This window comes from Chinchilla lanigera, unplaced genomic scaffold, assembly GCF_000276665.1.
Source record: "Chinchilla lanigera isolate Chin_1 unplaced genomic scaffold, ChiLan1.0 scaffold00008, whole genome shotgun sequence".
NCBI classification, from domain to species: Eukaryota; Metazoa; Chordata; class Mammalia; order Rodentia; family Chinchillidae; genus Chinchilla; species Chinchilla lanigera.
The window spans coordinates 25,157,997-25,173,656 of NW_004955409.1; the positions used below are offsets into that span (position 1 = coordinate 25,157,997).

At 37.5% G+C, this 15,660-nt stretch overlaps 1 long non-coding RNA gene across 1 annotated transcript in view; it reads left to right on the top strand.

The window, feature by feature from the left end:
• Window positions 1–5,740: 5,740 nt before the first annotated feature.
• Window positions 5,741–15,660, top strand: part of LOC102026610 — a 28,573-nt gene continuing 18,653 nt past the window's right edge. The window contains exons 1-3 of the long non-coding RNA XR_259795.1: window positions 5,741–5,820; window positions 7,194–7,302; window positions 11,884–11,976. This is a non-coding gene — a long non-coding RNA (uncharacterized LOC102026610). The remainder of the gene's footprint in view (window positions 5,821–7,193; window positions 7,303–11,883; window positions 11,977–15,660) is intronic.

The following is a 15,660-nucleotide window of genomic DNA, read 5'->3' on the forward strand; positions in this document are numbered from 1 at the left end:
ACTCTGTATTATCTCTAATGTTTTATCAAAGATTTATTTTCTTATTCTCTTTAATGGTTTGAGCAATCTTTCATTCTTACATCTGGAAATCTGAGCAATGTAGTTGAGGACAGCAATATGTAATGTAACAACCACTGTTGATTTGTACTATTTTGTCTTGAGACCCTGTATCACTTTAAATGTTCTTGCTTTGATATGTTTATATTCATGATACTGGTATGCTGATACTGTTCTATTTGTTTGTTTGTTTCTCATTTACTACTCTCTTTAAAATAAAAATTTTAAAAAAGATTTAAAAATGAGAGCAAATGCCATACTCTCACCCATAACCCACTTATTTACTGCAAAATGCAAACGCTGCAATTAAACCTGAATGTTGAGGTTTTAGTTTAGAAAAAAAACCATACATTAACAACCTTTGTCTTAAAAAAAAAAAAACCACAATAACACATGTGCCAACATCTAGCCAGCATCTCCAAACCTTTCCAGACTGCTCCTGCAAACCAGTTCCAAAGGCTTCTGAAACACATGTCTGGGGATAGTCACACCAATAGCCCCACTCCTGGTATCACTGGATTGGCTGGATCATATGGCCCAAGTGTCAGAGCCTCTTGCACAGTAGCCTGAAGCTTTTGTGTAGCCTTTTCTCGTTCTAGGCCAAACTCAAAACTAACAGCTTTCTGATTCACTCAGTAAATGTGAAAAAATAGTGAGAAGCAAGTTTAACAGGAAAAAATCAAATTGTATTTCAGTTGCTAAATTTGAAACGCCTATTGAATGTCTAAATGGAGGTTTCACTTTAAAGTTCATCTTCAGGGGCTGGGAATTTAGCTCAGCCGCAAAGCGCCTGCCTGGCAAGCGCAAGGTCGTGAGTTCGGTTCCTGGTACCGGAGAAAAACAAACAAAAAAAAAAATAATAATAAAGTTCATCTTCATAAAGATATTTAGTGTCATGAGACAGGATGAGGTCCTATAATGAGCTTATAGAGAATCTAGATATATAGAAAAAAGGGCCCACTCAAACATTTGATATTAGTAAGAAGACGAGAATACAACAGAAAAGTACTGGGAAGGATAGCCAGTACTGTAGCCACTGCTCTCAGGAGTAGCCAGAGACAAGGAAAGAAAAAAACAATACAACCAATACAGTATGATTTGTATTGGAGCAAGATAATGTATTTCAAGAAATAGAAAAGATTTTCTGTGTCAAATGATGCAATGGGGTCAGAGGGTGAAAACTAAGAATGGATCATAGAACTTGGAAACTTGGAGGTCATTGATTACCTTGCTAGTAAAAAAGAAAAAATATGTGGTGAGACATACATAGCATAACATTTACAATTTTAACTACTTTTAAGGCAAAAATTCAATGGTACTAGGTGCATTCACACTGCTTTGCAGTTATCACCATCTTCCATCTGCAGAACTTCATCTTCCTGAACTGAAACTGGGTAGTCATTAAACAATAATTCTTTATTCCCTCCTCCCCTCAGTCTCTGGGAAGCACTACTCTGCTTTCTGTCTCTTTGAACTTAACAATTGTAGGTACATTACATAATGGATAATTTGTGATTGGCTTATTATGATTAGCATAATGTCTCCAAGGTTCACTTGTGTTGTACTATGTGTGTCAGAATTTCCTTCCTTTTTTAGACTGAATAACATTCTGTTTCCCACCCATCCATGAGTGGTCACCTGGATTGCTTTTACCTTTTTATTATTATGAAAAGTCCTGTGATGAAGATAGGTGTACAAATAAGTGTTTGAGTCCCTACTTTTAATTTTTTCACACATATATGATATGGAGGAAATGTCATAGCATTTTCCATAGTAACTACACTATTTCACACACACCCCCAGCAGGGCACAGGGTTTCTATTTCTCTACATTCTTGCCAACACTTGTTATGTGTGTGGGAGAGGGGTATACCATATAAGGTTTTTTTTGTTTTGTTTTGTTTTTGGTTTTTGGTTTTTCTCCGGTACCGGGAACCGAACTCATGACCTTGCGCTTGCCAGACAGACGCTTTGCCGCTGAGCTAAATCCCCAGCCCCGGGGTATACCATAATAAGATGTGAACAATTGAAAAATTTTAAATCTCTTTGTTGCTGCACAGATTTATATATAAAAACTGTGAAATGGTTTATTTTTCCATTTCAAAGCCTCTCTGGGCAACTATTTGTCCAAGGAGTATGAAAAGGCATTGATTTGTCAAAAGCATTACTTTAAACAAAATCTCTTGGTCTCTAGATGAAATAGGAAAATACCTAACTGTACCCATTGGCTATTCTCTCATATGACAAATACCTACTGAATATAAGCACATTCAGTTCTACATCAGGTACAATTCTAGTCACTGGGAAGGCAGCCTTGAAAAAAATAATAATACAGTCAAAAATCCTCAAAAACTTTACAGTCTAACAGGAAGAGAAACAGAGTTTTAAGGAAAGAAATTTGTAGTTTAAGGAGTGGAAGATATATGTGATGCCATGGTTACTAAACTTCTTCCATCCAGGGTCTACATAAGGGGATGTACAATATTACTTGGACCAGCTAGACCCACCAATGATTAATGCGAACGACCTCTCCAGGGGAAATTAAATTAGAAAAGTATACTGCTATGATAAGACCCCCAATAAGCTTTATGTTACCTATCACACATAAATGTTCTTTTCATAACAAAATCAAGATTTTTAGAATAAGAACAGTATCACAAATACATAGTAATACTAAAACAAATCAGCCTTTCCACCACTCCATGATCACCCTCTAGAAATTAAAGATTTAAATTGGATGTATATTTGACAAGATTCTTCACATATGTGTCTTTTTGTTCATATACTCTCCTTCCTTGTAATCCTGGCTTTGCACACCTTCACATAAATGAAGCTCTGCAATCTCCACCACCACTCCAAATAAAAAGAACCTTAATATGAGGTTTTTATATTCAACTGAAACAATTTTAACTGATTTTTTAAAATTGGATTCCACTTAAATCTATCTGAATAAACATTGCACAAACAAAGCACTTTTAACTGCCGTGGGATCTTCTGCAAAGTAGTTACAATACTGCACATGCAAGATATCATCTTATCTATTTATCCCTGACTTTTCTTTTATATGCATTAACAACTCAAAATTATAGCTAAGCTATGTAGGCATATGAAAAATTGTTTACAGCACAGGTTCAAAACAAACTTCCATAATCAGGCTTATTAAGATTTAAAAGTATTGGTTAATATGTCCAACCAGTACAAACAGAAAAAAAAAAAAAAATCAGTCCAGGTACATAAAGATTGTATGTGCACATTGGTGAGATATTTAAGTACTTGAACAACAAAAACCATTTGATTTTTTAGGGTGATTGAATTTTTAACTTACTAATTTACAATTTAGTATTTTATTATGAAATAACATTTACAGGGAAATAAATAAGAGGTATTAGATGAGAAAAGCATGTGACAGTATTTAGGTTATTAACAAGCAACATATTTTCTCTTCCAATTAAGTGGAGAATTCCAGTTCTCTGCTACATAGAACTAGATCAGCCTGCTTTAGCTGGCACTAGTAGTGAGAGTAGTGTGTGTTTTAAGACATAGTATGACTTAAAAGGTAGTGTGTGCTTCCTCGTGTTTTTTTATTTCCTCTGCCTTGATAATGGCAATGGCAATACCTTCCAGACAGAGGTTCCTCCATCACCATGGGTCTGAGCATTAGGAAAATGACAACAGCCAGGTGTGGTGGTACATGCTTGTAATCCCAGCACTCAGAAGGCTGAGGCAGGAGGGTTGCTACAAGTTCAAAGCCAACTTGGGCTACAAAGGGAGTTCAAACCCAGCCTGAACTGCATAGCAAGACCCTCTCTCAAAAAACAAAGAAGGAAGGAAGGAAGAGAGAGGAAGAAAGAGAGAGAGAGGAAGGAAGGAAGGAAGGAAGGAAGGAAGGAAGGAAGGAAGGAAGGAAGGAAAGAAAAAGAAAGAAGGAAGGAAGGAAAGAAAAAGAAAGAAGGAAGGAAGGAAAAAAGAAAGAAGGAAGAAAGAAAAGAGACAATGATGTAACAGTTTCCATCTTTGATGAACACAAAGCATGAATGACAAAGGTTTGTTACTTTAAGGTACTGAGGCTTAGTGGTGGTAACTGCAGCATAAGCCAGTCCATTCTGATGGGTACAGGATAAAAGAAAATAATGCCAAATGCCACATAAGAGAAATTTGGATAGAGTTTAGGTGAGTCTTTAAGGTGCCCTAGATCATCAAAAGCAGCAAAGTCAAAACCGGAGCCAGGTTCTTGACTCACAATCCTTCCAGTTTAAGCTTGAGTTATTTGCTTTCCCTCAAAAAAAACTACATTTTTCCAAACAGGAAACATTGTTTTAGATTGTAAAGGGGCATTTCACTATTCTGAAATAAAAGGATGGCATAAGTATGACTAAGTATTTTATATTGAAATAAGAACAAAATTATCACTTTGGAGAAAAACTAACAGTAATTCTCTTTCCACTAAGTAAGTTTCCTAAATATGCTTTAAAATAATTTTAGTCTTAACATTTAATGTTTGGGTAATGCTTAAATGTAAGGCGATTTTACAATAAAAATAGAAATGTTCCATATTTTAAGATGAAAATCCTTTCTGGAGAAAAGGTTATTTTAATCTTTTAAAATAAAAAACAATTTCTGTCTTAAAATTATATATAGTTAGATATACCGTAGTGAGAATAAAGACGCATAGGTTTGTGTTTGCCAAAAAGATATAGTCTGACAAAGAATGTTATTACATCTATATTATAGGCCACAGTTACACCATGAAATATCAGTATTTAAAATAATTTTGGCCTAAGTATGGGTTTATGGAATTCACTTTAATCCAGGAACAAGTAAATGCATTTGTAAAAGTCTAAAATTCTTTACCCACCACATATTTACAGTTCAGATGAAGGAACATGCGTGGCTTTGAAATTTCTTCAGTAATCTTCACATGAAATTTTCTTGTTACATACAAAATCAGTGAAAACCACTATAGCACAACTTGTCACAAGGTGTGCCATGTCAGTAGTTAGCAGGGAGATAAATTAGGGGTAAAGAAACACTAATGTTTCAAATGCTGCAAGGTTCTTCATATTTAGATCAAGAACAGCCAAGCCCAAATCACCGAAATGAAACAAAGACAGGGAATTTTGATAGAAACTTAAAAGCTTGAATAAATTATTGCTGTTTAAATGTGTTTATCTCCTGTATCACAATTTAATTTCTGGGCACTGCAGTAAACAGACTAAGTTAATTTTACTTTCTGTTGTCTAATGAAGTTCTGAGGCATGGGGTGGGAATCCATCTGTTTATCATTTATATAAGGTTAAGACAGCACAATCAGATTCAAATCCAAGGGCCCTATCACACACGGATAGTAGATCTCATCCTAAGTATCCCCTCACCACACACCCATATAAACATACAGCTTTACTTATGTTATGTCTGGAAAATATTTCCCAACTTGGAGTTGGTGGTCACTGAGAATGGGTAATTGGCTACCTTGTACATGCGCAGCTGTATGTATGCTCTTTCCGCTAAGCATAATTTGGAGGAAAAAGCATCCTAGACAGATGTCTGCTCCATGGTTTAAAAGAGTATGTGATACCATCCACATTTTTCACAGCTAAACCCTTGAAAACTGGGAGGCAGACAAAGGAACCCAAACGTGAAGAGCATTCATTAAAAGATGTAAATAGCCAAGATCCATGCTGTTTTGTTTCAATCTTCTTTATACGGTTGAAAACAGGAAAGCCTCCTGTCACGCAGACTCCAGGATTCTCAGGGCCCAATAAAGGTTAGTGACATTTTCAATTCATGTTTGTCTTCATTCTTCTAATCATGAACCCTGTGTCAGCCTGAGAAACCAGCTGAGCGTAATCCATAACCTTTTACAAGGGAAACATTAACTCACAGCTCGTTCTGATGTCTTTTTAATGTAATACAAAAGCAAAAGCAAAAACACCCATAACACACAGGATAAAAACATGATTGCCAGATGAGAAAGTTGGTTGAGACTTTCACAGCACAGTTCTACCTACTTTAGTGGTCAATATCACTAACACTAATAAATGTAGCCCAGGGGGCAGATAAACACAACAACCAGAGTAACATGCAAATGAGCAAGAAGCAATTACTAAAATCTTTCAAGTTTCCCACTAATTGCTTATGCAGAATTCTTAATAGAATAGAAATACATCACAGAAAATACTTTTTTATCAATCTATAAACTATATAAAGTTAACGCACTGTGGAGGGCAGTCTTCCTAGCTAAGTGGGTGCATTTCTAAGTACATAAATGTACTAGTGTATCTACATGTGCAAGCACCGCATTGTTTCACTAGTGTAAATCTTGAAAGAGTTAATTCAAACTCAGAGGTATGATAGACACTGTGAAAGGATAGGAAACCGCTGAAGAGTAAAGGGCAACTGGGATGTGGGAAAAGAGAAGGGAAAGAAGGAGAAATTTTGTATGTATGTATATACATGTCAGTTAACATGGTTGTTCTTCTGTCTTCTATTTCTATGCTGAAAGAAACTGTCAATGAGTCTTGGGTTGACCAGTATTGCATGTCTATATCTGTTTTCATGAGAAGCCACTTTGAAGATATCAATATGTAATACAACAACCATTGTTAATTCCCTACCACTTTGTTTGTAACTCTGTATTGTCTGTACTGTGCTTGTGATATGTTGTAAAATGTTGTATGTCTGTTAACGTTTCCCTCCTTTTATCTTTAAAATAAAAAAAAATGTACTAGTGTATCATCTTTCCTAACGCCCATATGGACTGTTCTATAAGATGCTCAGCATCCCAGATATTAAGTTCATATCTAAATTACAGCACAAAACATGGTTCCTAATTGTTTTACCAATCTTAATAATTTGCCAGACTGAAGCTGAATCACCAAAACCATCTTCTGGAGAGTATGTTTCTAATCAAATAACTAATAAAAAACAGACTTTGCTATCCCAACTATGATTCTTTGCATCCGAGTACTAACTGGCATAAGCATCAGAGACTTCAGGGAACCCAGGAAGTAACTAATAAGTAGAATGCAGTGAATTGAACAATGGAGGAGCACTAGCCTTGTGTAGTCAATTCTCTCATATATCGAGAAGACAAAGATCAACATTCACACCAATAGCAGTGCCATTTTTCTGTTTCAGATAAAGCAAGCAGTATATGACAATAAAAGTTCTGTATTATGTGACATAATTTATCCATCAAAAGAAAAGCATACCTCGCCAACAACATAAATGGAGCATCCTGCTGAAGGTATGAAACCAAGAAATATGCAGACCATGAAGGTTTACATTTTTCATTCCTATTTCCTAAGACACACACATACAAGCCTCAATGGCTAAAAATATTCCAGTGAATACAACACAACTCAAAGTTTGGAGGAATCAGGAGATGAGCAGAAATGAGCTAGGGATCCTGGTCTCTATTAACATTTATTTCATTAGCTCTAATTGCCTCATTATTATAAACATTATTATATTCATATTTGTTTCATCTCAAACTAATTTAATTGATAGAATTCTGTGTCCTTGCTATTATATGATACAATTAGTTCTCATTAGCTCACATTTCACTCATTTTCTCCTGACTGATTGCACTCCATACTGACGCTCACTAATATCAATATGCAATGTAATCAGGAGTAAAATGTTGTTACAGTATCTCTGAAACTATCACGCTTATCATTCTGATTGTCTCCAAAGTACCAATAGTCTTTCTACAATTTCTGTCTTAATAATGTAAAATTTGGTGCTAATAATAAAATTTTTTACTATATTATCGACACATTGATTATCATTTAGTCATTAGGACAAATTATTAACAAATTTTAGAAGACAAGCTGTCATTTGCTCATGTAGCCTTTAAATCAGAGAAAATGAAACGTTAATTATTTCTTTGGTCTTCTAAATCAGAAGGGCTTTCTTTCCCTCTTTCCTTTACTATTTTTTTTATCGTTTTGCTCTTCCGGAACCATTTGGAGAGCTTCAGGAAAGCAAGAACCTGCCACTGATGCTTTGCCCTTTGATCATCTACAGCACGAAGTCTACAATGACATAAGCAAAGCGTAGAGATTTGACTATATGATTATGATGTCAGAAATGCCAAAGATTGAAAGAGAAGGAAAGGGAAAAGGGTTTTTGTAATCAATTTTATAAAATCCATGGGGCATTTAGTGGGGCCTATTTGGAAAATGTCCTGCTAGTTTACTCAGATAAAATATACACCTAAATTCTCTTCCTGGACCATTTTAGTGCTGTAACTTAAAATGTGAATTTGTCCACACACATAAATAAAACACTTGCTGTAAAACACAAGAATTATACCCTGTGGTTCCCACTAAGCTACAGATCATTCTGAGAGGAATAATGGCACAACAAACCCAAATGTATTATTCCTCTGAGCAGAACCCCTCAACAACATGTGTATTCAGTGGTCCTTTCAGCTGGTCTTGAGCAAACTCACAAGGTGTAAAACACACACTTGGACACACACGCACACAAATACTGAATGCCAGAAAATTTAAAGTAGCAAATTACTTAGTGGTTTTGATTTTTGAAAAGTTCAAAACAAAAATCATTTGAAGTACATACAAAAAAGGGACCATAGATCCACATTACTTTTGCAGAGCAGAATCCTACCTCAAATAATGGCAGAAGACATCTAAATACCAGAGTTGCTGTAATAATCCCTGCTTGAATCATGGTTTTCCTGAACTGGGTTAAGCCTTTAGACAGAAACTAATTGCTACAAACACTAATTTTCAAGTCCCTTTTGTTTCCCTTTGCAGGCACCTCTGGACGCAGAAGGTACCCAATTAGCAGAATTCATGGTCCTGATTGTGTATTGTGGGGCTAGCGTGTGAGCTGTATAAACACTGTTGATTACCATCCCTCCGTAATGGCTGATTTTTTGATTGCTTAATAAGGCCATCTATTCTGCATCGGGGCCTGGCAAAGCAGTTGGTGAAATCAGTTAGGTCACTTTTTTCGGGTCCGAGTAACAGGAGGAGTCTGTGATGGTAGCCGTTGACTAAAAACATAATTACAGGCTATTTAATTGCATCTGTTTCCCCACTTAACATTGTTTGTTCAAGTTAGATAGTTAAGTAAATCAAAAGGACAATAACGGCAAAAACACTAAAAAATTACCATTACATGGTTAAAACTCTAGGGCTTCATATAATTATAGAAAACATCGCTCGTGGTGATTTTTTTTAAGGTACTAATTTTTATTAGCTTCTATACACATATTTTATTTATTTAGCTGTTTCCAGATTTTTTAGAATGTTTTTAAATTCCGTGTTATGTAAATAAGTATTTGTCTGACAGGACTGATTTTATGTGAAGGGTCCTACAGGGTGATATTGTTTATGATGATGAATTTTATGTGCTCATCCAATGTCATAATTAGCAGCCAAGGAACGCCTCCCCTGTTTTGTGATTAATACCTAATCCCATAAACACACCTTCTACTACACAGAATTGTCTAGATGGATGAGGCCAAGTTAGCCTCATATCCAAGGGCACTGCCATTTACCCTGCGCTGCCCACATTCTCCCTCTGAGTGCCATACCTGTAATTTATCCATAATGCAAAACAGCTCTACAATAAAAGGGATAAACTGAAAAGCACCCAGACAGCCAGAGCTGCCAACAGGCATGGAGCCCATGTTCCAGTGCTGCGAGGCAGGCCATTGAATCCAGCAAGGATGACGAATCGGTAGCAGGTCAGATGAAGAGGTAGCTGCTCTTTCAGAAACATACACTGAACTCAGTACTGCATCTAGCACGTTTGTAAAGTGATTTACAAGTGCACCAGACAGGTATTTCATTAAACAGCCCACAGGATATGTTTTTAGAATGTGGGTCTTTTGTTAGTTGATACAACAGAGAAAGCTACCTTTCGTAAGCACCCAGCAGACTGTAGCATCCTGACAGAGGCAGATTTATAACTGAGAGCTGTCCTCCACCCCCAGATTTTCTAAAAGGGAGCCCCTGGAGTGGCAATTAGTGCAGAGCCCTTAGGAGAGAAAGGTGTCTCCCTCAAAGCACAATGGTCTTGTTCAAAGCTGTTTCTCGGGACAAGGAGACTATAATTCCAACACTGATTTTAAAAGAAACAAGTGTGAGACACATTACGAATATCACTTTTTGAACTATACCACCTGCCTGACAAATCCAAATGTGTGCAATAGGGCAGAATTTAGTTTAAATTGGTTTTAAGATTATGCATGATTTTACAGTATCACATAGTTTTAATGTTGGCAGAGTATCCTGAGGAAAATGGGTACACCACAGTTACCATACATACAATGAATGAAATCTTTCACAGAGTCCAGCTTGTACGGAGACACAGTGCCATCTGCTCAGCTTCCAGCCACTATTTGTGTAATGCTAAAATGTTTACTGAGGGTTCACTATATATTAGGTACTATATTAGGCAGGTATTAAGATCTTGAGAGCAGAGCACTGAAGCAAGCATGGCTCCTGGCCTTAGAGAGCTTATAGTCTAATGGTGGATAGGAACAAGTAAGTCTTAGTAAATATTCTCGACTAGGAAAGTAAAATACAGCCTATCTGCTTTCAAGTGCACCCGCAAAAGTGTCCGTTTTTAAGGCTCCCAAATCAAAGAGTGGGAACATGTTGACACTGACAGACCTGTCTCTGTTTTCTGGTATGAGCAGCCATTGGCAGAGTCTCACAATAGACCCCACGAACACAGAGATGCTTCTGGATAACGTCCTCTGCGAGAGATACCTGGAGGCCCAGACAGCCTCAGTCTTCCCTGACGCTCTCCTTCTTTCTGAAGAGTAATGGAGAATGAAGATTTCCACAATGACTCCCACAAGTATGGGCCCCAGCCCAGCAGCAGCAGCATTCCTTGTAACTTATTAAAAAGGCAAATCCTCAGGGCGCACACCAGACCTGCTGAATCTGAAGCTCTGAAGTTGGGACCCAGAAATCTGTGGTTTTACAAGACTCCCGGTGACTTCAGTGCACGTTCAAGTTTAAGAACCACTGGCTAATCCCAAAATTTCTCCCAGGAACAAGAGACAATCCGGAGGCAGGAAGGCTGCGGAGTCAGGAATCAGGGATAGCTTAGGGAAATAAGGACCCCCAGTGTACTCTCCTTGCCTGCAACAATTAAATCTTTCTTCTAAGATGGTGTATGGTGAAAACGTTCTGTCAGTTTTTAAATCATCAGATTAAACCTTCAAAGGTTACACAATACTACTGATGAGGAATAGTGCTGCATTTTATTGGACTAAGTGTTCAAGGAAAAACAAAGCCCAACTCTTAACTGCACAGTGATTGTGTAATTTGTTTTCTTGTGCAGGACAGGTTTCTAGCCCCTTCTGCAAGAGGGAGCACCAGCAGCCTTAAGAGAGTGTGATAGCAAGTGGAGGGAGAAGGGGCTGCAAGACTGGGAGAGGGTGATAAGAAACTCGGAAATAAGGGAGAGCAGAAGCAAGGGGATGGGCGCTGTCTGCAGAGGGTAACGGTGGGTTCGATGCAGTTACAGTAAAGCAATTAATGCTCGAGGCAATGACAATACTGCCTCAAGGAAAAGTTAAATCATGCTCAGTGTACTCTTTACAATGATTATATCCATTCAAAACTTTTAGGGGGTGTGTAAAGGCATAAGCTTTAGTTATTTAGAAAGTTAATAGTTAGGGGCCGGGGGTATAGCTCAGTGGCACAAGAGCCCTCCTGGCAAGTGCAAGGTCCTGTGTTCGATTCCCAGTACCAAAAAAAAAAAGAAAGTTAACATTTAAAACATGTTTTTCAACAGTTCTGGATAAACAAAATCTTTTGTGATTTTTTTTAAATCCTAGATGAAGAAAAGACCATGGCAAGACTACCAGACAGAAATTTAACATCTGGCCGCTGGTTGCGATTCAACCTACTGTGAGGCAAAAAGCAAATGAGTAAGTGCTAGGTCATTCATTTCTTGAAGGAGAGAGACTAGGTAACCTCTCACATCGCTTATGGCTTTAATTTTTTAAAAGTATTGTATAAATCTCTACTTTAATGTCAGCCCCAGGCCAAGAATACTTTTCTTTGAAACTAGACCCCCTAAAAATCTAGCATCTCCCTCAGGAACCCATCCCTCCCACACTACCTACCCTTACAAGTTAGAGGATTTAATAATTCACCTTGAGTGGTTACAATTCAGAGCTGCAATATTCTTGGAAAAGGAATGTCATACTACATTGTATTTTTTCCAAGAAATTGTTTAATCTATATAAGTTATTTGACTCGGTGATTAGCAATCTTTGTGCCAAGATAGCTCCTAATCAAATTCTGGCAGAATATAAGTACCATTGAAAAGAAAGCATACAGATCTTTCTTCTGAGAAGTACGTATTTTTCTTTCTGGTTGAGCAATGTTATGCAACAAATGCTTCCAACTGGCTTTCTATCAAGGAAAATCATTACAGATGAAATGCTCTAAGGGACATGATCATAGGAGCCTGCGCTGCTTGGAAGTAATTACATTCATGCTGATAATTAGAAGAAATAGTCTGTGTAGTGGATATAGTACAATCACCTTTCACCACTGGTCTTGGATTTGATTTCTCCAAGGAATGCCAAGAAAAGCCTTTATTTAGCTGCAGTTCATGCTTCCCTCAACCCACTTATTTTATAACGTAAAAAGAAAGGTCTGAAAAAAAAGTATGGGCACCTTGACATTTTACCTGCTTTGTTTTTAATGAAATTTTTCTTCTTTGAAGAGACTATAAAGCAGGTACCGGCATCCAGCCACTAGGTGCTTATTTATCATCTCATACTCTTACATATCCTAAAATGCCATAATCACCTCTAAAATTTCCTCCTAGATTGCTCTGCTAGCTTGTATACCATGTGTATATAAACAAAGGTCTTTCTTAACCATCAAAACAGCAGTATGTACACAGAAAAGTGTGTACCCACAACCCTGGGACCAAGTCCCAGAGCTCAGAATTGAAGAATTAAATCTGCCTCCAAAGCCATCACTAGGTCAGTGTACATATACATGGGTAGAGCAATTTATCAGAATTGATGTTTCTACCCCAACAGTGCATTGACTGTGGTGAAATTGGAATAAAATTGACAGTAATTCTCTTTTTTATTTTAGAGTGAATCTGTTGCCTGTAATCACTACAAAGGGAAATTTGTTATAATTTCACTTCTTAATCAAATGGCCGTTCAAAGAGCAGAGAGGGCACTAAACCAAAGAGACACTTCTAGGTCCTCAGCCTGTCTAAAATAGTTAATTCTGTTGCCCTCCCCCATGCTCCTCAAAACTCGTTTTGGGTTTCCAGAGGCTATTTCTCCTTTCTCTTTCCTGTTTCACTGCTTCCCTCTGTCTGCCCCATAAGCATCCAATTTCCTGTAAGATTATTATTTTGCTTGTTTATTTTGCAGTACTAGGGATTGAACCCGGGGCCTTCCCACTAAGCTACATCCCCAGCCCTTCTTTTAGCGTTAGTTTTTAAAATTTTGAAACAGGATCTCACTAAGTCACTGAGTTACCCAGGCTGGGTTTGAATTTGTAATCCTCCAGCCTCAGCCTCCCAGAGTAGTGGGATTATAGGCCTGTACCTTTACGCCCAGATCCTCAAAGGTTTTCTACCCAGCCTTTTCCTTATTCTATACTCTCTCTCCAGGAGAAGGCAGCATCTTTGGGTAAAATCAAATAAATCTAGATATAAATCCCAGTTGTACCATTCAGCTAATTTTTACCCTGGAGGCCCAGTTTCCTTTCAAACTTTCCTCTCAGGATCCATGTGGAGAATTAGTGAGACAATAGCTAAACATGGAGCAGAAAACCCTGCTCATGAAGAGGTTGCAGGGGAAAAGAAATATCTTTTCCTCCTACCATAGATTCATGGCTGAGGCCCCAGTGACAAGACAGATTAATCAGAGAAAAGCACACCAGTGTATTTAATCTAAGTTTTGTACTGCACAGAAATCTTTGAAAGTGAAAAGCCAAAGAGAGGTAAATTATGCATTTTTATACTTAGGTTGGATGAAGAGGTGGATAGTTATGGAGAAACATGACTGGGTAGCGGGGATATAATGTAAAGGGGAAATCTAGCAAAACATACTTGTTGAGATTCCTCTTGCCACCTTTGTGTCTTTAGCTCCTTTAACCTCTGTACAAGCATTAAGTATCTTGTGATATCTGCTTCAGGCAGGAAGGATGAGGAGATGAGAGTGGCCTTCCTGCTTCTATCACTTCCTCAATACCGAGGTATCTCATTTTGGAACTGCATTGTCCTGAACCTTAACAAGGTACTGATGAATTTATGCTCATCCTCTTTCTCTTCTTCCCTGAGCAAATGTTTTCACACCCACAGCTCTAAAATAATTCATGGAAAAGTCTACATGGCTGTTCCCAATATGTAGGGGATAACCAAATCTATATGCATACAGTTCACATTCTTATTACCACCAGCCCATTGACACTAGGCAGACAGGAACCTAAAACTTAGCACACCCAGCCAACTATTCTCTTTTCACCTGCCCCACTGTTGTGCGTTGCACTGTATGCCTTCCAAATTCATATGTTGAAGTCCTAATGCTTGGTATCTCAGAAAGTGGCCTTAAATCTAACACTCATTCCTGATAAAAACCCTAGAGAAAGTTGGAATAGATGGTCTTTACCTTAATCTGGTAAAAGCCATCTATGACAAACCAACAGCCAACATCATACTAAATGGACAAAAACTGAAAGCTTTCCCTTTAAAATCAGGAACAAGACAAGGATTCCACTGTCACCACTCCTATTCAGTGTACTTCTGGAAACATTAGCCAGAGCAATTAGACAAGAGAGAGAAACAAAAGGAATAAGGATTGGAAAGGAATAAGTGAAATTATCATTATTCACTGATGACATGATACTCTACATGAAAGACCCCAAAAACTCCACCAAAAGAATCCTAGAATTAATAAACAAATTCAGTAGCATAGCTGGATACAAAGTCAACACTCAAAAATCAATAGCATTCCTGTACACAAACAACAAACTCACTGAGAGGGAAATTAAGGAAACCATACCTTTCACAATAGCATCCAAAAAAAATAAAATACTTAAGAATCAATCTAATAAAGGAAATAAAAGATAAATACAGTGAAAATTACAGTACTCAAAAAGAGATCAAATAGAATTTCAGAAAATGGAAAGATGTTCCTTGCTCATAGACAGGAAAAACCAACATTGTGAAAATGGCCATACTCCCAAAATTGTTATACAGATTCAATGCAAACCTGATTAAAATACCATTAGTACACCTCACAGATGTAAAAAAAAAATCCTAAAATTCATCTGGAACCAGAAGAGCCCTAGAACGGCAAAAGCAATCCTGGGCAACAACGGCAAGGTGGCATCACAATCCCAAACCTGAAATTATGCTACAAAGCTACTGTGATAAAATCAATATGGTACTGGCAAAAAAACAGGCCTGAAGATCAATGGAACAGATTAGAAGATGCAAACACACCTGCAAACACACTCAGCCACTTTACCTTTAACAAAGGGGCCAAACACGTACACTGGCAGAAAGATAGTCTCTTTAATGAATGGTGCTGGAAAAACCAGCTTTCTACATGCTAAAGACTAAAATTAGA